The 26,138-nt window shown below is 47.6% G+C and overlaps 1 pseudogene; it reads right to left on the reverse strand.

Moving 5' to 3' along the window:
* Positions 1–302: 302 nt before the first annotated feature.
* LOC135054741 (oocyte zinc finger protein XlCOF6-like) overlaps positions 303–26,138 on the reverse strand; it is a 132,079-nt pseudogene continuing 106,243 nt past the window's right edge.

Raw genomic sequence — 26,138 nt, forward strand, 5'->3', positions numbered from 1 at the left:
TGGGCCTGTGTTCGGTCCCTCTGGAGCTAATGGTGTCCAGTAGCCAAGAAGCCCAAGCTGGCTGCAAGCAGGCAGGTTCGCTTCTTCTCCCCTTAGTCCCTCGATGCAGTGAGCCTGTTGCCAGCAGGTCTCACTGAAAATAAAAAACCTAAAACTAAACTTTTTCTAAGAAACTCAGGAGAGCCTCCTAGAGTGCACCCTTCTCGGCCGGGCACAAAAATCTAACTGGGGCTTGGAGGAGGGTCATGGGGGGAGGAGCCAGTGCACACCAGGTAGTCCTAAAGCTTTACGTTCGTGCCCAGTCTCCTGAGGAGCCGCTAATCCCCATGGTCCTTACGGAGTTCCCAGCATCCACTAGGACGTCAGAGAAAATAACAAAAACAAACAAAATACCATTTTTCAACCAGAAACACAATTGATGCAAGCTCATCTCATTTTAGAATATGAGATGTGAATGTATCACTAATCTCAGAAAAAACATTATGCACAAGATGTGCTCTTTAGCTAAAATATTTTCCCTTTCAAAACAAAGTTTCCAGTTTAGATGCGTGTGAATGTTTCACAAGATTTAACTTCTCTCAGCGCATCATAACGACTTCACACCGGTGTGACTTTTCTCATGTTTAACAAGATAAGCTCTCTGTCTAAAACCTTTCCCACATTTGGCACATGAAAATGGCTTCTCTCCTGTATGAATTTTCTCATGTAGAGAAAGCGATGATTTTTGTGTAAAACATTTCCCACACTCAGCACATGGAAATGGCTTCTCACCTGTGTGAATTCTCTTGTGAATTAAGAGTATTTTTCACTGAAAAACATTTCCCACACTCAGCACATGAATATGGTTTCTCACCTGTGTGAAGTCTCTCATGTCCAATAAGACCTGACTTATGTCTAAAACTTTTCCCACATTCGGTACATGAAAATGGCCTCTCACCTGTGTGAATTCTCTCGTGCGTACAAAGAGTAGCTCTGTCTGCAAAACATTTCCCACACTCGGCACATGAATATGGCTTTTCACCTGTGTGAATTCTCTTGTGTTTAGTGAGTGTTGATTTCTCTGTAAAACATTTCCCACACTCAGCACATGCAAATGGTTTCTCGCCCGTATGAGTTCTCTTATGTATAAGAAGATGTGATTTGTCTCTAAAACATTTCTCACACTCAGAACATGAAAATGGCCTCTCACCTGTGTGAAGTCTCTCATGTATAACAAGAGCTATTTTACTTGTAAAACATTTCTCACACTTAGCACATGAAAATCGCTTCTCACCTGTGTGACTTCTCTGATGCGCAACAACTTCTGATTTTGTTGCAAAACATTTCCCACACTCAGAGCATGGAAATGGCTTCTCACCCGTGTGATATTTCATATGTCTATCCAGATCTGATTTGTCTCTTGCACTTTTCCCACACTCAGAACATGAAAATAATATCTCTCCTGTGTGAAGTCTCTCATGTTTACGAAGATGTGATTTGTCTCTAAAACATTTATCACACTCAGTACATGAAAATGGTTTCTCACCGGTGTGAAGTCTTGCATGTAAAATAAGAGCTGATTTGTCGCTGCAACATTTCCCACACTCAGAACATGAAAATGGCTGCTGACCTGTGTGACTTCTCTCATGTACAGCAAGATGTGATTTATGATTAAAACATTTCCCACACTCAGAACATGAAAATGGCCTCTCTCCTGTGTGACTTCTCTTATGTATAGCAAGATGTGCTTTCTGTGTAAAACATTTCCTACACTCAGAGCATGAAAATGGCTTCTCACCCGTGTGAGTTCTCTCATGTTTAACAAGCCCTGATTTGTCTCTAAAACATTTACCACACTCAGGACATGAAAATGGTTTCTCACCTGTGTGAACTGTTTGATGTTTAAGAAGAACTGACTTGTCAGTAAAACATATTCCACACTCAGAGCATCGAAATGGCTTCTCACCTGTGTGATTTCTCTCATGTACAACAAGAAGTGATTTCTGTGTAAAACATTTCCCACACTCAGCACATGAATATGGTTTCTCACCTGTGTGAATTCTCTCATGTCCAATAAGACCTGACTTATGTCTAAAACTTTTCCCACATTCGGTACATGAAAATGGCATCTCGCCTGTGTGAATTCTCTCGTGCGTACAAAGAGTAGTTCTGTCTGCAAAACATTTTCCACACTCGGCACATGAATATGGCTTCACACCTGTGTGAACTGTTTGATGTTTAAGAAGAAATGACTTGGCAGTAAAACATATTCCACACTCAGAGCATCGAAAAGGCTTCTCACCTGTGTGATTTCTCTCATGTACAACAAGAAGTGATTTCTGTGTAAAACATTTCCCACACTCAGCACATGAATATGGTTTCTCACCTGTGTGAGTTCTCTTATGTATAACAAGAGTTGATTTGTCTCTAAATCCTTTCTCACACTCGGAACATGAAAATGGCATCACACCTGTGTGAATTCTTTGATGTGCCACAAGAATGGATTTGGTTTTAAAACATTTTTCACACTCAGAACATGATAATGACTTCTTGCTTCTATTAGCTGGTTGATGGCCAATAACCTTTGTGCTCTGTGTAGAACACGTGGCTTCCCTATTATCGGGAAATAAACAATCTACTCCAAGACCTGTGCCGATATCGGCGTTATCAGGAGAACATGACATGTCTGAAGGTGAAGATGACATAACTGTATACTGGAGAGCTGGATGGCTAATTAAAGCACAGGGATTTCTTCTGGAGAATCTCGTCTGGTGAATTTATTTCACAGTCTGGAGATTAAATTAGATATTCTTGCGATATATTTCTTCTATTACATCCATCAGGAATATAGGGGAAAAAAAAAAAAAGTTACTAAGATGCATTTAAATAAAAAAAATAAAAAAATTGATAAGTTTAAGAGGTTTAAAAGCTACAATACGTAACTGATATTTTGAGTTGACCTACAGTATTATACAAACAAATTTTAAGTGCTTGCAGCAGTTTGCATTGCAACAAGGAGGGTGTGATAAAAAAAAACTGCTGATACAAAAAAATCCTTTCAAATATGAAACTGTTATTTATGCATAATATTAAGGAAAAATCAGATACTGCTGCCTCTAGCAGGCTTGCATTAAAGATGTACAATATACATGAGATGTAATGAGGGAAAAGCTGTAACTGCAACAGAATTATATTTTTTGCAGTTTCTAAGCACCCGCGGGCAGGGCTGTTTCTAGGCAATTTGGCTCCCAGTGCGAACACTAAAAAATCCCCCTCCCCCCACCCACCCCCCATAGACATTGTAAAAAATAAGAATTTACTCACCGGTAATTCTATTTCTCGTAGTCCGTAGTGGATGCTGGGAACTCCGTAAGGACCATGGGGAATAGACGGGCTCCGCAGGAGACTGGGCACTCTAAAAGAAAGATTAGGTACTATCTGGTGTGCACTGGCTCCTCCCTCTATGCCCCTCCTCCAGACCTCAGTTTGGGAAACTGTGCCCGGAAGAGCTGACACTACAAGGAAAGGATTTGGAATCCAGGGTAAGACTCATACCAGCCACACCAATCACACCGTACAACTTGTGATAACCATACCCAGTTAACAGTATGAACAACAACTGAGCCTCATCTAACGGATGGCTCATAACAATAACCCTTTAGTTAAGCAATAACTATATACACGTATTGCAGAGAGTCCGCACTTGGGACTGGCGCCCAGCATCCACTACGGACTACGAGAAATAGAATTACCGGTGAGTAAATTCTTATTTTCTCTGACATCCTAGTGGATGCTGGGAACTCCGTAAGGACCATGGGGATTATACCAAAGCTCCCAAACGGGCGGGAGAGTGCGGTTGACTCTGCAGCACCGAATGAGCAAACTCAAGGTCCTCCTCAGCCAGGGTATCAAACTTGTAGAACTTTGCAAATGTGTTTGATCCCGACCAAGTAGCAGCTCGGCAAAGCTGTAATGCCGAGACCCCTCGGGCAGCCGCCCAAGAAGAGCCCACTTTCCTTGTGGAATGGGCTTTCACTGATTTTGGATGCGGCAGTCCAGCCGCAGAATGCGCCAGCTGAATCGTGCTACAGATCCAGCGAGCAATAGTTTGCTTTGAAGCAGGAGCACCCAGCTTGTTGGGTGCATGCAGGATAAACAGCGAGTCAGTCTTCCTGACTCCAGCCGTCCTGGCTACATAAATCTTCAAAGCCCTGACTACATCAAGTAACTTGGAGTCCCCCAAGTCCCGAGTAGCCGCAGGCACCACAATAGGTTGGTTTAAATGAAACGCTGATACCACCTTTGGGAGAAATTGGGGACGAGTCCTCAATTCTGCCCTGTCCATATGGAAGATCAGATATGGGCTTTTACATGACAAAGCCGCCAATTCTGACACACGCCTTGCTGAAGCTAAGGCCAACAGCACGACCACCTTCCACGTGAGATACTTTAGCTCCACGGTCCTAAGTGGCTCAAACCAGTGGGATTTCAGGAAATCCAACACAACGTTAAGATCCCAAGGTGCCACTGGAGGCACAAAAGGGGGCTGAATATGCAGCACTCCCTTAACAAACGTCTGAACCTCAGGCAGTGAAGCCAGTTCTTTTTGAAAGAAAATGGATAGGGCCGAAATCTGAACCTTTATGGACCCCAATTTTAGGCCCATAGTCACCCCTGACTGTAGGAAGTGCAGAAATCGACCCAGCTGGAATTCCTCTGTTGGGGCCTTCCTGGCCTCACACCAAGCAACATATTTCCGCCATATACGGTGATAATGCTTAGCTGTCACATCCTTCCTAGCTTTTATCAGCGTAGGAATCACTTCATCTGGAATGCCCTTTTCCGTTAGGATCCGGCGTTCAACCGCCATGCCGTCAAACGCAGCCGCGGTAAGTCTTGGAACATACAGGGCCCCTGTTGCAACAGGTCCTGTCTGAGAGGCAGAGATCATGGGTCCTCTGAGATAATTTCTTGCAGTTCTGGGTATCAAGTTCTTCTTGGCCAATCCGGAACGATGAGTATAGTTCTTACTCTTCTCTTTCTTACTATCCTCAGTACCTTGGGTATGAGAGGAAGAGGAGGAAACACATAAACCGACTGGTACACCCACGGTGTCACTAGTGCGTCCACAGCTATCGCCTGAGGGTCCCTTGACCTGGCGCAATATCTTTTTAGCTTTTTGTTGAGGCGGGACGCCATCATGTCCACCTGTGGCATTTCCCACCGATTTGTAATCTGTGTGAAGACTTCTGGATGAAGTCCCCACTCTCCCGGGTGGAGGTCGTGTCTGCTGAGGAAGTCTGCTTCCCAGTGGACAACTCCCGGAATGAACACTGCTGACAGTGCTAGCACGTGATTCTCCGCCCATCGAAGAATCCTTGTGGCTTCTGCCATTGCCATCTTGCTTCTTGTGCCGCACTGGCGGTTCACATGGGCGACCGCCGTGATGTTGTCTGACTGAATCAGCACTGGTTGGTTTTGAAGCAGGAGCTCTGCTTGACTCAAGGTGTTGTAAATGGCCCTTAGTTCCAGTATATTTATGTGTAGTGAAGTCTCCAGACTTGACCACTGCCCTTGGAAGTTTCTTCCCTGAGTGACTGCCCCCCATCCTCGGAGGCTTGCATCTGTGGTCACCAGAACCCAGTCCTGTATGCCGAACCTGTGGCCCTCGAGAAGATGAGCACTCTGCAGCCACCACAGCAGAGACACCCTGGCCCTCGGGGACAGGGTGATCAGCCGATGCATCTGAAGATGCGATTCGGACCACTTGTCCAACAGATCCCACTGAAAGATCCTTGCATGGAACCTGCCGAAGGGAATTGCTTCGTATGAAGCCACCATCTTTCCCAGGACTCGCGTGCAGTGATGCACCGACACCTGTTTTGGTTTCAGGAGGTCCCTGACCAGAGATGACAATTCCTGGGCCTTCTCCACCGGGAGAAACACCCTCTTCTGTTCTGTGTCCAGAATCATGCCCAGGAAAGGCAGATGCGTCGTAGGAACCAGCTGCGACTTTGGTAGATTCAGAATCCAGCCGTGCTGTTGCAACACTTCCTGAGAGAGTGCTACGCTGACCAACAACTGCTCTCTGGACCTCGCCTTTATGAGGAGATCGTCCAAGTACGGGATAATTATAACTCCCTTCTTCCGAAGGAGTATCATCATTTCGGCCATTACCTTGGTAAATATTCTCGGTGCCGTGGAGAGACCAAACGGCAACGTCTGGAATTGGTAATGACAGTCCTGTACCACAAACCTGAGGTACTCCTGGTGAGGTGGGTAAATGGGGACATGCCAGTAAGCATCCTTGATGTCCAGCGACACCATAAAATCCCCCTCTTCCAGGCTTGTAATAACCGCTCTGAGCGATTCCATTTTGAACTTGAATTTCTTTATATAAGTGTTCAAGGATTTTAAATTCAGAATGGGTCTCACCGAACCGTCCGGTTTCGGTACCACAAACATTGTGGAATAGTAACCCCGTCCCTGTTGAAGGAGGGGGACCTTGATTATCACCTGCTGGAGGTACAGCTTGTGAATTGCCGCCAGTACTACCTCCCTTTTCCTGGGAGAATCTGGCAAGGCGGATTTGAGGTAACGGGCGAGGGGGAGTCGCCTCGAACTCCATCTTGTATCCCTGAGATACAATTTGTACAGCCCAGAGATCCACCTGTGAGCGAACCCACTGGTTGTTGAAGTTTCGGAGACGCGCCCCCACCGCACCTGGCTCCGCCTGTGGAGCCCCAACGTCATGCGGTGGACTTAGTGGAAGCAGGGGAGGATTTTTGTACCTGGGAACTGGCTGCCTGGTGCAGCTTCCTTCCTCTACCCCTGCCTCTGGCCAGAAAGGATGCGCCTCTGACCCTCTTCCCTTTATTTGGCCGAAAGGACTGCATTTGATAATACGGTGCTTTCTTAGGTTGTGAGGGAACCTGAGGTAAAAAAGTCGACTTCCCAGCTGTTGCTGTGGATACGAGGTCCGAGAGACCGTCCCCAAACAATTCCTCACCCTTATAAGGTAAAACCTCCATGTGTTTTTTAGAATCAGCATCCCCCGTCCACTGCCGAGTCCATAATACTCTCCTGGCAGAAATGGACATTGCATTAATTCTAGATGCCAGCAGGCAAATGTCCCTCTGTGCATCTCGCATATATAAGACGACGTCTTTTATATGTTCTAGGGTTAGCAAAATAGTATCCCTGTCGAGGGAATCAATGTTGTCTGACAGAGTATCAGTCCATGCTGCTGCAGCACTACACATCCAGGCTGAAGCAATAGCAGGTCTCAGTAGAGTACCAGAGTGTGTATACACAGACTCCTTTTAGATAAGCGTGTGAGCGCCTTGTCCACCCTAGGGGATGTTTCCCAACGTAACCTATCCGTTGGCGGGAAAGGGTACGCCATCAGTAACCTCTTAGAAATCACTAGTTTCTTATCAGGGGAACTCCACGCTTCTTCACACAATTCATTTAATTCATCAGATGGGGGAAAAGTCACTGGCTGCTTTTTCTCCCCAAACATAATACCCCTTTTGTTAGTAAATGAGGTTAACGTCAGAAATGTGCAATACATCTTTCATTGCAGTAATCATGCATCGGATGGCATTTGTAGACTGTACATTTGTCTCATCCTCATCTACACTTGAGTCAGACTCCGTGTCGACATCTGTGTCCACCATCTGAGCTAGAGGGCGTTTATGAGCCCCTGACAGCCTCTGAGTCACCTGGGCAGGCGCGGGCTGAGACCCCGGCTGTCCCAAAGCTGCTGCGTCATCGAACCTTTTATGTAAGGAGTTGACACTGTCGGTTAAGACCTTCCACATATCCATCCAATCAGGTGTCGGCCCCGTTGGGGGCGACACCACACTTATCTGCCTTTGCTCCGCCTCCACGTAACCCTCCTGAGCAAACATGTCGACACAGCCGTACCGACACACCGCACACACATAGGGAATGCTCAGACTGAGGACAGGACCCCACAAAGTCCTTTGGGGAGACAGAGAGAGAGTATGCCAGCACACACCACAGCGCTATATAACACAGGGATTTACACTTATAATAAGTGATTTACCCAATAGCTGCTTATTTATCTTATTTTGCGCCTAAATTTATGTGCCCCCCCTCTTTTTTACCCGTCTTGTACCTGGATACTGCAGGGGAGAGCCTGGGGAGCTGCTTCCAGCGGAGCTGTGAAGGGAAAATGGCGCTGGTGTGCTGAGGAAGAAGGCCCCGCCCCCTCAGCGGCGGGCTTCTGTCCCGCGTTTTGTGTACATTAATGGCGGGGGGGTTTACACATATATAGTGCCAGACTATATATGTGCATTTTTAGTGCCAAAAGGTATCATAATTGCTGCCCAGAACACCCCCCCCCCCCCCCCCCCCCAGCGCCCTACAGTGACTGGAGTGTGTGGTGTGCTGTGGGAGCAATGGCGCACAGCTGCGGTGCTGTGCACTACCTTAATGAAGACAGCAGTCTTCAGCCGCCGATTTCATCTTCTGTCTTCTGGCTCTGCAAGGGGGACGGCGGCACGGCTCCGGGAATGGACGATCGAGGTCAGGCCCTGTGTTCGAACCCTCTGGAGCTAATGGTGTCCAGTAGCCTAAGAAGCACAAGCTAGCTGCAAGCAGGTAGGTTTGCTTCTCTCCCCTCAGTCCCACGTAGCAGTGAGTCTGTTGCCAGCAGAAGATCACTGAAAATAAAAATGGAACAAATACTTTCTTTTCTAGCAAGCTCAGGAGAGCCCACTAGGAGCACCTAGCTCTGGCCGGGCATAGATTCTAACTGAGGTCTGGAGGAGGGGCATAGAGGGAGGAGCCAGTGCACACCAGATAGTACCTAATCTTTTAGAGTGCCCAGTCTCCTGCGGAGCCCGTCTATTCCCCATGGTCCTTACGGAATTCCCAGCATCCACTAGGACGTCAGATAAATAAAAATAAGAATTTACTTACCGATAATTCTATTTCTCGGAGTCCGTAGTGGATGCTGGGGTTCCTGAAAGGACCATGGGGAATAGCGGCTCCGCAGGAGACAGGGCACAAAAAGTAAAGCTTTAGGATCAGGTGGTGTGCACTGGCTCCTCCCCCCATGAAAAAGAAAATCAAGAGAGCGCTAGTTCACATTTGATGTGGATATTTTATTTATATTAAATGAAAAAAAGTTATAAGAAAAATTTATTATTTCTCTAGCAATGTTTAAAACATTTCAACTTATTGCCGGCCGGCAGAAACACTCTCACCACATAAAAAATAATAATAATTCTAAAACAGGACAATTCCCTTTCTTAAAAAAGAACAATTTGCATGAATCCTAAAAATACAGCTATTTATATAGTAATCAGTGAATGCTTCACAATTTTTCTCACAGATTGTATATGTATTAATTTTAACCATGGATGTAATACTAGTCACATATTTTAAGCAAAGTCTCTCCAGAGAATTGAAACCTGTATTCAGTTGCTTTTTGAAATCTTGCTACAATGTAACAGTCCACGTATCAAAATTGTGAAGGAATGCTGAAGATATTCCTGGGTATGTTTATGAAACAATGAAACAACATTCAAATGAGCTATAATGATTAGTGGCAATTGCTTTCACTGGTAATTATTTGCTCTTAGATGAATATGCTCGTTAAGCCAATATACTTTCACAGATGTTTGAGCCAGTTATCCGTAGCCTGTACTAAATATATAGAATGAATGTTTTGTCATGCAAAAATGTCTCCGAAGCAATCACCGTGCGTGTGATAGTGCTCCCGGCTGATTGACTCACTGAGACTGAGACTCATGACACTGAGGAAGCCGCCGATACTGAGGAGTAGGCGGAGAAACGCGTCTGTCTATCATTGCCCGCACAGATAGCGGAGGAATCCATACGGAGGAACTCACACCAGCCTGATCGGTGTAAACCGACACCACCTGAGAAGGGAAAACTACCACCAGCTTGAATTCACGGACTCCGGATAAGGCTAAAGGTACAAGATATTACCATCAAAAGCCGGGAGGACGAACTGTCTGCTGCCGTGGATAGATGAGAAATTTAAGTCCCACAGCTAACAGGTGATCGGTGAGTCAATCAGCCGGGAGCACTATCACACGCACGGTGATTGCTTCGGAGACATTTTTGCATGACAAAACATTCATTCTATATATTTAGTACAGGCTACGGATAACTGGCTCAAACATCTGTGAAAGTATATTGGCTTAACGAGCATATTCATCTAAGAGCAAATAATTACCAGTGAAAGCAATTGCCACTAATCATTATAGCTCATTTGAATGTTGTTTCATTGTTTCATAAACATACCCAGGAATATCTTCAGCATTCCTTCACAATTTTGATACGTGGACTGTTACATTGTAGCAAGATTTCAAAAAGCAACTGAATACAGGTTTCAATTCTCTGGAGAGACTTTGCTTAAAATATGTGACTAGTATTACATCCATGGTTAAAATTAATACATATACAATCTGTGAGAAAAATTGTGAAGCATTCACTGATTACTATATAAATAGCTGTATTTTTAGGATTCATGCAAATTGTTCTTTTTTAAGAAAGGGAATTGTCCTGTTTTAGAATTATTATTATTTTTTATGTGGTGAGAGTGTTTCTGCCGGCCGGCAATAAGTTGAAATGTTTTAAACATTGCTAGAGAAATAATAAATTTTTCTTATAACTTTTTTTCATTTAATATAAATAAAATATCCACATCAAATGTGAACTAGCGCTCTCTTGATTTTCTTTTTTGTGCTTTATATTTGGGGCATATATACCAATAGCCCTATAGAGAGCAGCTTCAAAACATTTGTGTAAATCACAGCGCCAGGTTTGGTTCATTCTTTGGTCCTCCCCCCATGACCCTCCTCCAAGCCAGTTAGGTACTGTGCCCGGACGAGCGTACACAATAAGGGAGGAATTTTGAATCCCGGGTAAGACTCATACCAGCCACACCAATCACACCGTACAACTTGTGATCTAAACCCAGTTAACAGTATGATAACAGCGGAGCCTCTGAAAAGATGGCTCACAACAATAATAACCCGATTTTTGTAACTATGTACAAGTATTGCAGATAATCCGCACTTGGGATGGGCGCCCAGCATCCACTACGGACTCCGAGAAATAGAATTATCGGTAAGTAAATTCTTATTTTCTCTATCGTCCTAGTGGATGCTGGGGTTCCTGAAAGGACCATGGGGATTATACCAAAGCTCCCAAACGGGCGGGAGAGTGCGGATGACTCTGCAGCACCGAATGAGAGAACTCCAGGTCCTCTTTTGCCAGGATATCAAATTTGTAGAATTTTACAAACGTGTTCTCCCCTGACCACGTAGCTGCTCGGCAGAGTTGTAATGCCGAGACCTCTCGGGCAGCCGCCCAAGATGAGCCCACCTTCCTTGTGGAATGGGCCTTAACCGATTTAGACTGTGGCAGGCCTGCCTCAGAATGTGCAAGTTGAATTGTGTTACAAATCCAACGAGCAATCGCCTGCTTAGAAGCAGGCGCACCCAACTTGTTGGGTGCATACAGTATAAACAGCGAGTCAGATTTTCTGACTCCAGCTGTCCTGGAACATATTTTCAGGGCCCTGACAACTCCTAGCAACTTGGAGTCCTCCAAGTCCCTAGTAGGTGCAAGGCACCACAATAAGCTGGTTCAGGTGAAACACTGACACCACCTTAGGGAGAGAACTGGGGACGAGTCCGCAGCTCTGCCCTGTCCGAATGGACAAACAGATATGGGCTTTTTTGAGAAAAAACCACCAATTTGACACTCGCCTGGTCCAGGCCAGGGCCAAGAGCATGGTCACTTTTTATGTGAGATGCTTCAAATCCACATATTTGACTGGTTTTAAACCAATGTGATTTGAGGAATCCCAGAACTACGTTGAGATCCCACAGTGCCACTGGAGGCACAAAAAAGGGGTTTGTATATGCAATACTCCCTTGACAAACTTCTGGACTTCAGGAACTGAAGCCAATTCTTTCTGGAAGAAAATTTACAGGGCCGAATTTGAACCTTAATGGACCCCAATTTGAGGCCCATAGACACTCCTGTTTTCAGGAAATGCAGGAAACGACTGAGTTGAAATTTCTTTGTGGGCCTTCCTGGCCTCACACCACGCAACATATCTTCGCCACACGTGGTGATAATGTTGTGCGGTCACCTCCTTTCTGGCTTTGACCAGGGTAGGAATGACCTCTTCCGGAATGCCTTTTTTCCCTTAGGATCCGGCTTTCCATTGCCATGCCGACAAACGCAGCTGCGGTAAGTCTTGGAACAGACATGGTACTTGCTGAAGCAAGTCCCTTCTTAGCGGCAGAGGCCATAAGACCTCTGTAAGCATCTCTTGAAGTTCCGGGTACCAAGTCCTTCTTGGCCAATCCGGAGCCATGAGTATAGTTCTTACTCCTCTACGTCTTATAATGCTCAGCACCTTAGGTATGAGAAGCAGAGGAGGGAACACATACACCGACTGGTACACCCACGGTGTTACCAGAACGTCCACATCTATTGCCTGAGGGTCTCTTGACCTGGCGCAATACCTGTCCCGTTTTTTGTTCAGACGGGACGCCATCATGTCCACCTTTGGTATTTCCCAACGGTTTACAATCATGTGGAAAAAACTTCTCAATGAAGTTTCCACTCTCCCGGTTGGAGGTCGTGCTGAGGAAGTCTGCTTCCCAGTTTCCATTCCCGGGATGAAAAACTGCTGACAGTGTTATCACATGATTTTCCGCCCAGTGAAAAGTCCTTGCAGTTTCTGCCATTGCCCTCCTGCTTCTTGTGTCGCCCTGTCTGTTTACGTGGGCGACTGCCGTGATGTTTTTCCCACTGGATCAATACCGGCTGACCTTGAAGCAGAGGTCTTGCTAAGCTTAGAGCATTATAAATTTACCCTTAGCTCCAGTATATTTATGTGGAGAAAAGTCTCCATACTTGATCACACTCCCTGGAAATTTTTTCCTTGTGTGACTGCTCCCCAGCCTCTCAGGCTGGGCTCCGTGGTTACCAGCATCCAATCCTGAATGCCGAATCTGCTGCCCTCTAGAAGATGAGCACTCTATAACCACCACAGGAGAGACACCCTTGTCCTTGGATATTGGGTTATCCGCTGATGCATCTGAAGATGCGATCCGGACCATTTGTCCAGCAGATCCCACTGAAAAGTTCTTACGTGAAATCTGCCAAATGGAATTGCTTCGTAGGAAGCCACCATTTTTACCAGGACCCTTGTGCAATGATGCACTGTTTTTAGGAGGTTCCTGACTTGCTCGGATAACTCCCTGGCTTTCTCTTCCGGGAGAAACACCTTTTTCTGGACTGTGTCCAGAATCATCCCTAGGCACAGCAGACGTGTCGTCGGGATCAGCTGCGATTTTGGAATATTTAGAATCCACCCGTGCTGATTGTAGCAGTATCCGAGATAGTGCTACTCCGACCTCCAACTGTTCCCTGGACTATGCCCCTATCAGGAGATCGTCCAAGTAAGGGATAATTAAGACGCCTTTTCTTCGAAGAAGAATCATCAATTCGGCCATTACCTTGGTAAAGACCCCAGGGTGCCGTGGACAATCCAAACGGCAGCGTCTGAAACTGATAGTGACAGTTCTGCACCACGAACCTGAGGTACCCTTAGTGAGAAGGGCAAATTTGGGACATAGAGGTAAGCATCCCTGATGTCCCGGGACACTATATAGTCCCCTTATTCCTGGTTCGTTATCACTGCTCTGAGTGACTTCATCTTAATTTGAACCTTTGTAAGTGTTCAAAAAAATTTTTTTAGAATAAGTCTCACCTAGCCTTCTGGCTTCAGTACCACAATATAGTGTGGAATAATACCCCTTTTCTGTAGTAGGAGGGGTAATTTAATTATCACCTGCTGGGAATACAGCTTGTGAATTTTTTCCCATACTACCTCCTTGTCGGAGGGAGACTTGGTAAAGCAGACTTCAGGAGCCTGCGAAGGGGAAACGTCTCGACATTCCCATCTGTACCCCCGGGATACTACTTGTAGGATCCAGGGGTCCTGTACGGTCTCAGCGCCATACTGAGAACTTGTCAGACGCGGTGGAACGCTTCTGTTCCTGGGAATGGGCTGCCTGCTGCAGTCTTCTTCCCTTTCCTCTATCCCTGGGCAGATATGATCTTATAGGGACGAGAGGACTGAGGCTGAAAAGACGGTGTCTTTTTCTGCAGAGATGTGACTTAGGGTAAAAAACGGTGGATTTTCCAGCAGTTGCCGTGACCACCAGGTCCGATGGACCGACCCCAAACAAGTCCTCTTCCTGTATACGGCCATACTGTGCCGTTTGGAATCTGCATCACCTGACCACTGTCGTGTCCATAACATCTTCTGGCAGTTATGGACATCGCGTTTATTCATGATGCCAGAGTGCAAATATCCCTCTGTGCATCTCGCATATATAGAAATGCTCTATAGTCAATAAAATACTGTCCCTGTCAAGGGTATCAATATTTTTAGTCAGGGAATCCGACCAAGCCACCCTAGCTCTGCACATCCAGGCTGAGGCGATCGCTGGCCGCAGTATAACACCAGTATGTGTGTATATACTTTTTATTATATTTTCCAGCCTTGTCAGCTGGTCCTTGAGGACGGCCCTATCTATAGACGGTACCGCCACTTGTTTTGATAAGCGTGTGAGCGCCTTATCCACCTTAAAGGGTGTTTCCCAACGCGCCCTAACTTCTGGCGGGAAAGGGTATACCGCCCATAATTTTCTATCGGGGGGAACCCACGCATCATCACACACTTTATTTAATTTATCTGATTCAGGAAAAACTATGGTAGTTTTTTCACATCCCACATAATACCCTCTTTTGTGGTACTTGTAGTATCAGAAATACGTAACACCTCCTTCATTGCCTTTAACGTGTGGCCCTAATAAGGAATACGTTTGTTTATTCACCGTCGACACTGGATTCAGTGTCCCTGTCTGTGTCTGTGTCGACCGACTAAAGTAAACGGGCGTTTTAAAACCCTTGACGGTGTTTTTGAGACGTCTGGACCGTACTAATTGTTTGTCGGCCGTCTCATGTCGTCAACCGACCTTGCAGCGTGTTGACATTATCACGTAATTTCCTAAATAAGCCATCCATTCCGGTGTCGACTCCCTAGAGAGTGACATCACCATTACAGGCAATTGCTCCGCCTCCTCACCAACATCGTCCTCCTACCTGTCGACACACACGTACCGACACACAGCACACACACAGGGAATGCTCTGATAGAGGACAGGACCCACTAGCCCTTTGGAGAGACAGAGGGAGAGTTTGCCAGCACACACCAAAACGCTATAATTATATAGGGACAACCTTATATAAGTGTTTTCCCTTATAGCATCTTAATATATATATAAGCATATCGCCAAATTAGTGCCCCCCCTCTCTGTTTTAACCCTGTTTCTGTAGTGCAGTGCAGGGGAGAGCCTGGGAGCCTTCCCTCCAGCCTTTCTGTGAGGGAAAATGGCGCTGTGTGCTGAGGAGATAGGCCCCGCCCCTTTTTCGGCGGCCTCGTCTCCCGCTCTTAACGGATTCTGGCAGGGGTTAAATATCTCCATATAGCCTCCGGAGGCTATATGTGAGGTATTTTTAGCCAAATTAGGTATTCATTTGCCTCCCAGGGCGCCCCCCTCCCAGCGCCCTGCACCCTCAGTGACTGCCGTGTGAAGTGTGCTGAGAGGAAAATGGCGCACAGCTGCAGTGCTGTGCGCTACCTTTAGAAGACTGAGGAGTCTTCTGCCGCCGATTCTGGACCTTTTCTTACTTCAGCATCTGCAAGGGGGCCGGCGGCAAGGCTCCGGTGACCATCCAGGCTGTACCTGTGATCGTCCCTCTGGAGCTGATGTCCAGTAGCCAAGAAGCCAATCCATCCTGCACGCAGGTGAGTTCACTTCTTCTCCCCTAAGTCCCTCGTTGCAGTGATCCTGTTGCCAGCAGGACTCACTGTAAAATAAAAAACCTAAGCTAAACTTTCCTAAGCAGCTCTTTAGGAGAGCCACCTAGATTGCACCCTTCTCGGCCGGGCACAAAAATCTAACTGGCTTGGAGGAGGGTCATGGGGGGAGGAGCCAGTGCACACCACCTGATCCTAAAGCTTTACTTTTTGTGCCCTGTCTCCTGCGGAGCCGCTATTCCCCATGGTCCTTTCAGGAACCCCAGCATCCACTAGGACGATAGAGAAAAAGGTGTGTGGCCTCATTGTAGGGGGTGTGGCCTTGCTGCAATGGGCGTGGCATTGCAATGAAAAACTACCTTACACCGACACAATAGTGCCCCTCACACCATATTATGCCCCATACAATAATGTCCCGTGCACCATATTATGCCCCACAGACAGTAATGCCCCATGCTCCATATTATCAGAGTAAAGCTCCTTGCACCATATTATGCCCCACAGGCAGTAATGCCCCTTGCACCATATTATTATAATATGCCCCAGACAATAATGCCCCTTGCATCATATGTATGCATGGCCCACACATTAATGCCCCTTAGAGTTATGCCATACTACTTGCTCGTTGTCAGGGCTTACATGATGCCGCTGCCGCCACCCCCACCGCAGTCTGCCCTGGCACTGTTGGCGCCTGTCAGATGTGTAAATGTCATTCCCAAAATGGCTGCTGCCTCCACAGATTCTGTGCGTTAACGCCCGATAACCAGTGTAAACGCCAGTCAACAATGTACATTAACTAAGCCATTGGGAGAAGTCAGGAGTGCCAGTGAATAGCCTCGGGGCTACCCACCGTTAATTATCCACGGTGAATTGCAAAGTCTGAAAACAAGGGAAAATGAGTGTACGGTTCCACATGGAGAGACTTGTTGTTAGAACCTACAGGTAGAGATATGAGGAGATCTCACGGAAGAGGCTGTAGTCATCTTGTGAAAGAGACAGAGCCCAAAAGCAGAAGTGTCACCATGCGTCAATCCACACTGGTATTAGAGAAAGATGTTGTAGAATCTGTGCATTTTTCCTAGCTACCTCTGAATTATGGTTTAGACTGAGTACACTCCAAGACCGGTACATACCACACAATGGTGCTCGGACAGACAGGAGAATGAATTACCGGAAGTAACAGCTGTTTATAGAATGATAGCGAAGTATGGCACCGGTGCTATAAGCTTTCATGTAGAATGGTTGAAGCTATCAAAAAAATGTGTGACACTCTTTCCGAGACCGGGTACATTTAATAAAGGCATTCTGCAAGATGTGAATGGTTCGATCTATGTACGCGTACGAAATGAGTAGAAGAGAAGAATGTTTAGAACTGTGGACGAGTTAGAAGAGATTAGTGAAGCAGACAATGTAAGTTATCACCACCTTCTTTATCGCGCCCATCGTACTCTCAAGCTGTGGTCACAGGATGCGTCTCAGCCGCAGGACAGGGCATTACGGATGCATTACTATACTGCCAAGGAGGCGGCCCTATGATAGGCCAGAGATTCCAGTGTTTCTTATTCTGGTTCCACACTTCAAATCTTTGAAGACATGTCCTCTATTACACTAGGGAAATGTGGGGACTTGAAACCATTCGCTTCTCGTCTGAGACACCACCACACAACATAAAATACAGATGGGGATATCCATTTTGTATCCTAATTTGGCATCAAAATAATTGACTTGCTGCAACTCCAGCTGAGGCCCGAGCAATGCTTCCTAAACCTGGGCTTTCTTCACTTAACGAGCGCTTTGCTGTGGCGCGCCCATTCTTGCCGTAATCACCAATCAAGCATACTTCTAAGGTCAGAATGATCTCTGGGGCTGGATGTAATGACGCACAAGATGGCCAGACATGCGAAATGCCAGACGATCTCGGAACTTCTTTTAAAGGAGCAATCACTTACAAGGCAAAACCATGTATTGTAAGGGATTGCCTCTTCAAGAAAAACTTACGAGATTGACCGGCATCTCGCATCTCCGGCGTCATTACATCCTGCCCCAGGACACTAAATGGAAAGGAACACCTGCTACCAGTACTGGAACTTGATATTCTTCCGCTGTTTCCAACATCTTTCTATGTTGCACTGCATGACCTGCACTTGGCTAGGCCCGACCCTACAATCGTTGACGGGCACTGCACGTGCAAGTGCTTCATTTGTTTTGGGATGCGAATCCTTCCGTCAGATTCTGTAAGCTCCCTTGATATGCTGTTTTACATTATCCATTTGCTGATGATTGTTGATGTTATGTACTTCTCCACCTCTCTATACTGCCTCTTGCGATTTATATCTCCCTTCGATTCCTTCTTCTGTCATCCCTTTCACAGATGACACCACTGTCAGGGATCCTTTTTGCCCAACCATGCACCCCCATGGTTGTCCCATATGAAGCTATGCTGTGTGGCTCACTACACCTATGTCAGCAACATTGCCCGTGGCCAACACTGCAATTTAGCCTTGCCCACCCTTTCCCTGCCTGCCTTCCGCCCACATTCCCTAACTCCCAGGTCCATTGTGTGAATTTGTTAGCTTTGTTTGTGTTACTCCACTTATGCTCCTCCATACATGCTGCCCTGTTCATGGTCACCCTCACCCAAGGGTGACCATGAACCCTTGGGTGAGGGTGACCAGAAAAGCAATGTGTATTATGGTGCCAAACTGACTCAGAACATTTCTTAGATTTGCTTCCCATAGAAATATAGCACTATTTTAAAGGTAAAATAACTATTGCCTTTGTTCACAAATACCACAAAGTACAAGATAATATAACGAGATTTATGGTAAGAACTTACAGTTGTTAAATCGCTTTCAGCGAGGTACACTGGGCTCCACAAGGAATTACATCAGGGTGTAGAGTAGGATCTTGATCCGAGGCACCAACAGGCTCAAAGCTTTTGACTGTTCCCAAGATGCTCAGCACCGCCTCCTCTATAACCCCGCCTCCGTGCACAGGAAGCTCAGTTTTGTTAACCAGCCCAATGCAGTAGCAGGTACCAGAGACGACAACCGCTCGTAGCCAAATACACCACACACTCACCACAGGAGGGGGTGTCAGTGACTATGCCAATACCAACCCCAAGAAGCTAAGTGAGTCAGGGTGGGCGCCTTGTGGAGCCCAGTGTACCTCGCAGAAAGAGATTTAACAACGGTAAGTTCTTACCATAAATCTCGTTTTCTGCTGCGGGGTACACTGGGCTCCACAAGGAATTACATTGGGGATGTCCAAAAGCAGTTCCTCACGGGAGGGGACGCACTGTAGCGGACACAATAACCCGGCGTCCAAAGCAAGCATCCTGGGAAGCGGATGTATCGAAGGCATAGAACCTTATAAACGTGTTCCCTGAGGACCACGTAGCCGCCTTGCACAATTGTCCAAGGGTCGCACCACGGTGTGCCGCCCAAGAATTTCCAACCGACCGAGTAGAATGGGCCTTAATGGTAGCAGGAGCTGGACGACCAGCCAGTACATAAGCATGTGCAATCACCATTCTAATCCATCTGGCCAGAGTCTGCTTGGAAGCAGGCCAGCCACGTTTGTGAAAACCAAACAATACAAAAAGAGAATCAGATTTTCTTACAGAGGAAGTTCTCTTCACGTAGATACGGAGAGCCCGTACCACATCCAAAGACCGTTCTTTGGGAGACAACTCAGGAGAATTAAAGGCCGGAACCACAATCTCCTGGTTAAGGTGGAAAGAATACACCACCTTAGGAAAATAACCGGGCCGCGTTCTAAGAACTGCCCGGTCACAGTGAAAAATCAAATGGGAGACTTACAGGACAAGGCACCCAAGTTCGAGACCCTTCTAGCCGAAGCAATAGCCGGCAAGAAAAGGACCTTAAGGGAAAGCCATTTAAGGTCAGCAGAGGCAAGAGGCTCAAACGGAGACACTTGTATGGCCTCCAAAACCCCTGACAAGTCCCAAGGGGCCACAGGCGGCACATATGGAGGCTGAATCCGCAACACACCCTGAGTGAATGTATGGACATCAGGTAGGGTGGCAATCTTTCTCTGAAACCAAACTGACAAGGCAGAAATGTGAACCTTGAGGGAGGCCAGACGCAGACCTAAGTCCAGGCCCTGTTGTAGAAAGGCCAACAGTTTGGCCGTGCTAAACTTGAAAACGTTATGATTGTGAGACACACACCAAGTAAAGTAAGCATTCCAGACCCTATGGTAAATCCGAGCAGAAGCCGGCTTACGGGCCTTCAACATAGTTTGAACGACCGCCTCAGAAAAACCCTTGGCCCTCAGGACTGAAGCCTCAAGAGCCATGCCGTCAAAGCCAGACGGGCCAAGTCCCGGTAAACACAAGGGCCCTGAACGAGAAGGTCTGGTCATTGCGGAAGTAGAAGAGGACAATCTAGCGAGAGGCCCTGTAGATCGGAGAGCCAGTGCCGTCTGGGCCACGCTGAAGCTAGCAGAAGTAGTCTTCCTCCTTCTTGCTTGAACTTCCGTATTACTCTGGGCAGGAGTGACACCGAAGGGAACACATACGGCAGCCGAAAGTTCCATGGGATTGACAGAGCATCCACGAACGCTGCTTGAGTATCCCTTGTCCTTGCTCCGAAGACCGGAACCTTGTGATTGTGTCGAGACACCATCAGATCCACATCTGGGAGGCCCCACTTGTCCACAAGAAGTTGAAACACCTCTGGATGTAGGCTCCATTCTCCGGGGTGCACGTCCTGACGACTGAGATAGTCCGCATCCCAGTTCAGAACGCCCGGAATGAACACTGCTGATATTGCCGGCAGATGGCGTTCTGCCCACTGAAGAATCCTTGATACTTCCCTCATTGCCATGCGGCTTCGAGTGCCGCCTTGATGATTTATGTATGCCACCGTGGTGGCGCTGTCCGACTGTACTTGAACAGGTCTGTTCTGAATTAGATGCTGGGCCAGTCAACGTGTTGAACACTGCCCGCAGTTACAGAATATTGATCGGGAGCAGAGACTCCTCCTTGGTCCACCGACCCTGAAGAGAGTGTTGTTCCAACACCGCGCCCCAACCTCTCAGACTGGCATCCGTCGTCAGAAGGACCCAGTTGGATATCCAGAAGGGATGGCCCCTGCTGAATTGTTAGTCCTGCAACCACCAGCTCAGTGACAGGCGGACCTCCGGAGACAAGGAGATCATGTGAGATCTGATCCGGTGAGGCAGGCCATCCCACTTGGCCAGAATCAACCTCTGCAGAGGGCGAGAGTGGGACTGAGCATACTCCACCATGTCGAAAGCCGACACCATGAGACCTAGCACTTGCATTGCCGAATGTATCGACACTTGCGGACGAGATAGGAAGCATCGAATCCTGTCCTGAAGCTTCAGGACTTTCTCCTGAGACAAGAACAACCGTTGGTTGTGAGTGTCCAATAACGCTCCCAGATGTAACATGCTCCGAGCAGGAACCACGGAGGATTTCTTCCAGTTGATCAGCCACCCGTGGGCTTTCATACACTGGACCGTCAGATCGAGATGACAAAGGAGAAGTTCTGGGGAATTTGCCTGGATCAACAAATCGTCCAAGTACGGTAGGATCCTGATCTCTTAACGGCGGAGAATAGCCGTCATGATCGCCATTACTTTGGTGAAAACTCGGGGAGCCATTGTCAAACCAAAGGGTAACGCCAGAAATTGGTAATGAAGGTTGCCCACCGCAAACCGCAGGTACTGCTGATGAGATACCGCAATAGGAATATGCAGGTAGGCATCCTGTATGTCCAGGGAGACCATATAGTCCCCAGGCTCCATGGCCAGAACAATAGAGCGTAGAGTTTCCATACAAAACTTGGAGACCTGCACATGTTTGTTCAAGGACTTCAGATTGAGAATGGGCTGCGAGGACCCGTTCGGCTTCGGGACTAGAAACAACGGTGAATAGTACCCCTTGCCGCTCTGAGCCAGAGGCACCTGTACTACCACTCCTGTGGTCAGGAGGGAATGTACCACAGAGTGCAACGTGTTTGCTTTTGCCGGATCCAGAGGCACATCTGTCAGGCAAAACCGCTGTGGGGGACGATACTTGAAGGGTAAGGCGTAACCTTGAGCGACGACTTCCCTCGCCCAGGTATCTGAAGTGGTCTTCAACCATTCCTGGCCAAAACCTAGAAGTCGGCCCCCACCTTAGGATCTCCCAGAGGGAGGTCCGCCCCGTCATTTGGCAGGCTTGTCCATTTTGAAAGCTGGCTGACGGGTAGCCCAGGCACGCTTCGGTCTGGGCTTGGCAGGTCTGGAAGCACGAGCTTGCTTTCGGTACGCCTGACCTTTTGCTTTACCTGGAGGACGAAAGGGCCGAGGGAAAGTACTTTTAGCCTTCTGCGTTGAAGGAGCCGTACTAGGTAGGCAAGCTGTTTTAGCAGTAGCCAGATCAGCCACAATCTTATTGAGGTCTTCTCCAAAGAGAATGTCTCCCTTGAAAGGAAGCACCTCCAAGGTTTTCTTTGAATCCATATCCAATGACCAGGATCTCAACCCTAGGATACGTCTGGCCAAGACGGACGTAGTAGCAGCCTTGGCCGCGAGCACCCCGGTATCGGAGGCCGCTTCCTTAAGGTATAGAGAAGCTGTGGCGATATACGAGAGACATTGTCGGGCATGCGCGGATGCATTTGAAGGTAGTCCCACCTCAAGTTCCTGAGCCCATGCGTTAACAGCTTCAGCAGCCCAAGTCGCTGCAATTGTTGGCCAATGCACGAGCGGGGGGTTAAAGTATAAATTGCTTTTAAACAGCTCTCCACACGTCGATCCGTCGGTACCTTCAGAGAGGTGACGGTGGTTACTGGCAGAGCAGAGGAAACAACCATACGCGCCACATGAGAATCTACAGGCGGAGCGGTTTCCCAATTTTTACATACCTCCGGAGAGAGAGGATAGCGAGCTAACAGTCTCTTATTCGTTATAAATTTAGTCCCTGGATTTTCCCAGGATTCCTGGCGTATGTCAGCCAGGTGATCAGAATGTGGTAAAACTTGTTTAACCACCTTCTTACGCTTAAACCTATCCGGTTTCTTGGAGACAGGCTCATGCTCTGGATCATCAGTCACCTGAAGAATGAGTCTGATCGCCTCAATCAAATCCAGGACATCCACTAATGATTTTCATTCCCCATCAGAAACATCTGTGTCAGTGTCTGTGGGATCAGTATATGCACCGTCCTCGTCAGAGGATGTGTCTGGAATAGCCGTGGATTGGGAGGAGGTAATGGCCCGTTTAGAAGACGACTTAGTCTTAGGCGGGCGAGAGTGACCCTTAGATTTAGTCATAGATCGGTTCAAATGCTGTAACTGAGTAGAAAGCTGATCCGCCCATGGCGGGTTCACAGCAGGGACCATAAACTGTTGCAGTGGCACAGGTGGTCCCACATGGGGCGTTAATTTAGTCACAAGCGTGTTTAATAATGTGGAAAATGTAGCCCAAGGTGGGTCTTGTGATGCTCCAGGTGCTACCAACCCACTGGGGGCAAGGAACCCCCTGAACCTGAACTCTCAGCTGCAAAATTATCCTCCATGACGTCCGCAGCCTCACTACCACGCAGTGTGGGAGAAGCCGCAGCGCTGTTGCCACGTGTAGCAGACATAGCTATGTGCACAATATTGGGCAACCAGGTACAAAGTGTAGCAGCACAATACCTATCAAGAACTCTCAGTAAAGGGTGCCTAAGGTAGCACAGACCGTGAGTTCAAGAGATATAGATGGTATGGAGGGTCATCCTGAGTTGTTCACTAGCAGATTTCGGTCGCAGCGCAGCGATCAGGCAAAAAAATGGCACTTCTGCGCATGCGGCGCAATGCACATGCGCGTCGTACGATTACAGCGAACTATGTAGTTTCACACAAGGTCTAGCAAAGCTTTTCAGTCGCATTGCTGGCCGCAGAGTGATTGACAGGAAGAGGGCGTTTCTGGATGTCAACTGACCGTTTTCAGGGAGTGAGCGGACAAACGCAGGCGTGCCAGATAAAAACGCAGGCGTGCCAGATAAAAACGCAGGAGTGGCTTGCCGAACGCAGGGCGTGTTTGTGACGTCAAAACAGGAACTGAATAGTCTGAAGTGATCACAAGCGCTGAATAGGTCTAGAGCTACTCTGAAACTGCACAAATAGGATTTTAATTACCTACGGTAAATCCTTTTCTGATAGTCCGTAGAGGATGCTGGGGTTAATATTAATACCATGGGGTATAGACGAGTCCACCAGGAGCCATTGGCACTTTAAGAGTTTAATAATGTGGGCTGGCTCCTCCCTCTATGCCCCTCCTACCAGACTCAGTCTAGAAACTGTGCCCGAGGAGAAGACATACTTCGAGAGAAGGAATTACACAGATAGTGGCGAGATTCATACCAGCTCACACAACATACAAATCCGGCTAACATGCCGGAAAACTCAGCAACAGCTGAAACCGTACTAAAACAGTAATCAACGCAGAACCTACCTAAGAAGCAGGCAGTACTGAACTATAAAACCAATGGAGGAAAACGAAGCGCTGGGCGTGCGCCCAGCATCCTCTACGGACTATGAGAAAAGGATTTACGGCAGGTAATTAAAATCCTATTTTCTCTTACGTCCTAGAGGATGCTGGGGTCCATATTAGTACCATGGGGATGTACCAAAGCTCCCAGTACGGATGGGAGCGCGGAGGCTCCTGCAAGACTGCTTGACCAAACCTGAGGTCATCAGAGGCCGAAGTATCGAACTTGTAAAACTTGGCAAACGTGTTCGAACCAGACCAAGTAGCAGCTCGGCAAAGCTGTCAGGCCGAGACACCCCGGGCAGCCGCCCAGGAAGAATCCACTTTACGAGTAGAGTGAGCCTTCACTGATTTCGGACAATGCAATACCGCCGTAGAATAAGCATGCTGGATAGTGAACCTGATCCAGCGTGAAATCGACTGCTTAGAAACAGGATACCCAATTTTCTTTGGATCGTAGAGGACAAACAGAGAGTCAGTTTTGCTATGACGAGCAGTCCTCTTCACATAGATCTTCAAAGCCCTCACAACATCCAAGGCCTTTGAAGCAATTGAGGAGCCAGTAGCCACTGGCACCACAATAGGCTGGTTGATATGGATAGCCGATACAACCTTAGGCAGGAACTGCGGACGATTCCTAAGTTCTGCCCTGTCTTCATGAAAGATCAGATAAGGGCTTTTACAAGATAAAACAAGAACTGTAACATCACATCCAGATCCCAGGGTTCCGTTGGCGCCACAAAGGGAGGTTGGATGTGCAGAACCCCTTTCAAAAAGGTCTGAATCTCAGGGAGGACAGAAAATTGTCTTTGAAAGAAGATGGACAAGGCATAGATCTGGATCTCGATGGAGCCCAATCTCAGGCCCATATCCACTCCTGCTTGCAGGAAAAGGAGAAACATCCAAGTTTAAATTTCACCGCAGGAAATGTCCTGGATTCACACCAAGAAACATCGCTCTTCCAAATACGGTGGTAATGTTTAGACAATACCCCTTTCCTATCCTGAATCAGGGTAGGAATAACCTCACTCGGAATACCTTTCCGAGCTAAGATCTGGCATTCAACCGCCATGCCGTCAAACGTAGCCGTGGTAAGTCTTGATAGGCGAATGGCCCCTGCAGTAGCAGATCCTCCCGAAGAGGTAAGGGTCTTGGATCCTCTAGCAGGAGATCCAGCAGATCCGCATACAAAGCCCGCCTTGGCCAGTCCGGAGAAATGATGATTGCCAGAACCTTTGTTCTTCTTACCAGCTGAAGAACTTTTGGTATCAGAGGAAGTGGAGGGAACACATACACTGATGTGAACACCCACGGTGTTACCAGTGCGTCCACCGCCACTGTCTGAGGGTCTCTCGACCTGGAACAGTACCTCCCCAACTTCTTGTTGAGGCGGGAGGCCATCATGTCGATGTGAGGAGCCCCCCACCAACCGGTTACCTCCTCGAACACCTCCGGATGGAGGCCCCATTCCCCTGGACGGAGATCCTGTCTGCTGAGGAAGTCTGCTTCCCAGTTGTCTACTCCCGGAATGAAGATTGTCGACATTGCTACAGCATGTCTTTCTGCCCAAAGGAGGATTCTTGCCACCTCTGACATTGCAGCCCTGCTCTTCGTTCCGCCTTGTCGGTTTATGTAGGCCACGGTGGTCACGTTGCCCGACTGCACCTGAACAGCCCGATCCTGTAGCAGGTGTGCTGCTTGCAGAAGGGCGTTGTACACGGCCGTTAGCTCAAGGATG

Source organism: Pseudophryne corroboree, chromosome 3 (assembly GCF_028390025.1).
Source record: "Pseudophryne corroboree isolate aPseCor3 chromosome 3, aPseCor3.hap2, whole genome shotgun sequence".
In the NCBI taxonomy this organism is placed as follows: domain Eukaryota; kingdom Metazoa; phylum Chordata; class Amphibia; order Anura; family Myobatrachidae; genus Pseudophryne; species Pseudophryne corroboree.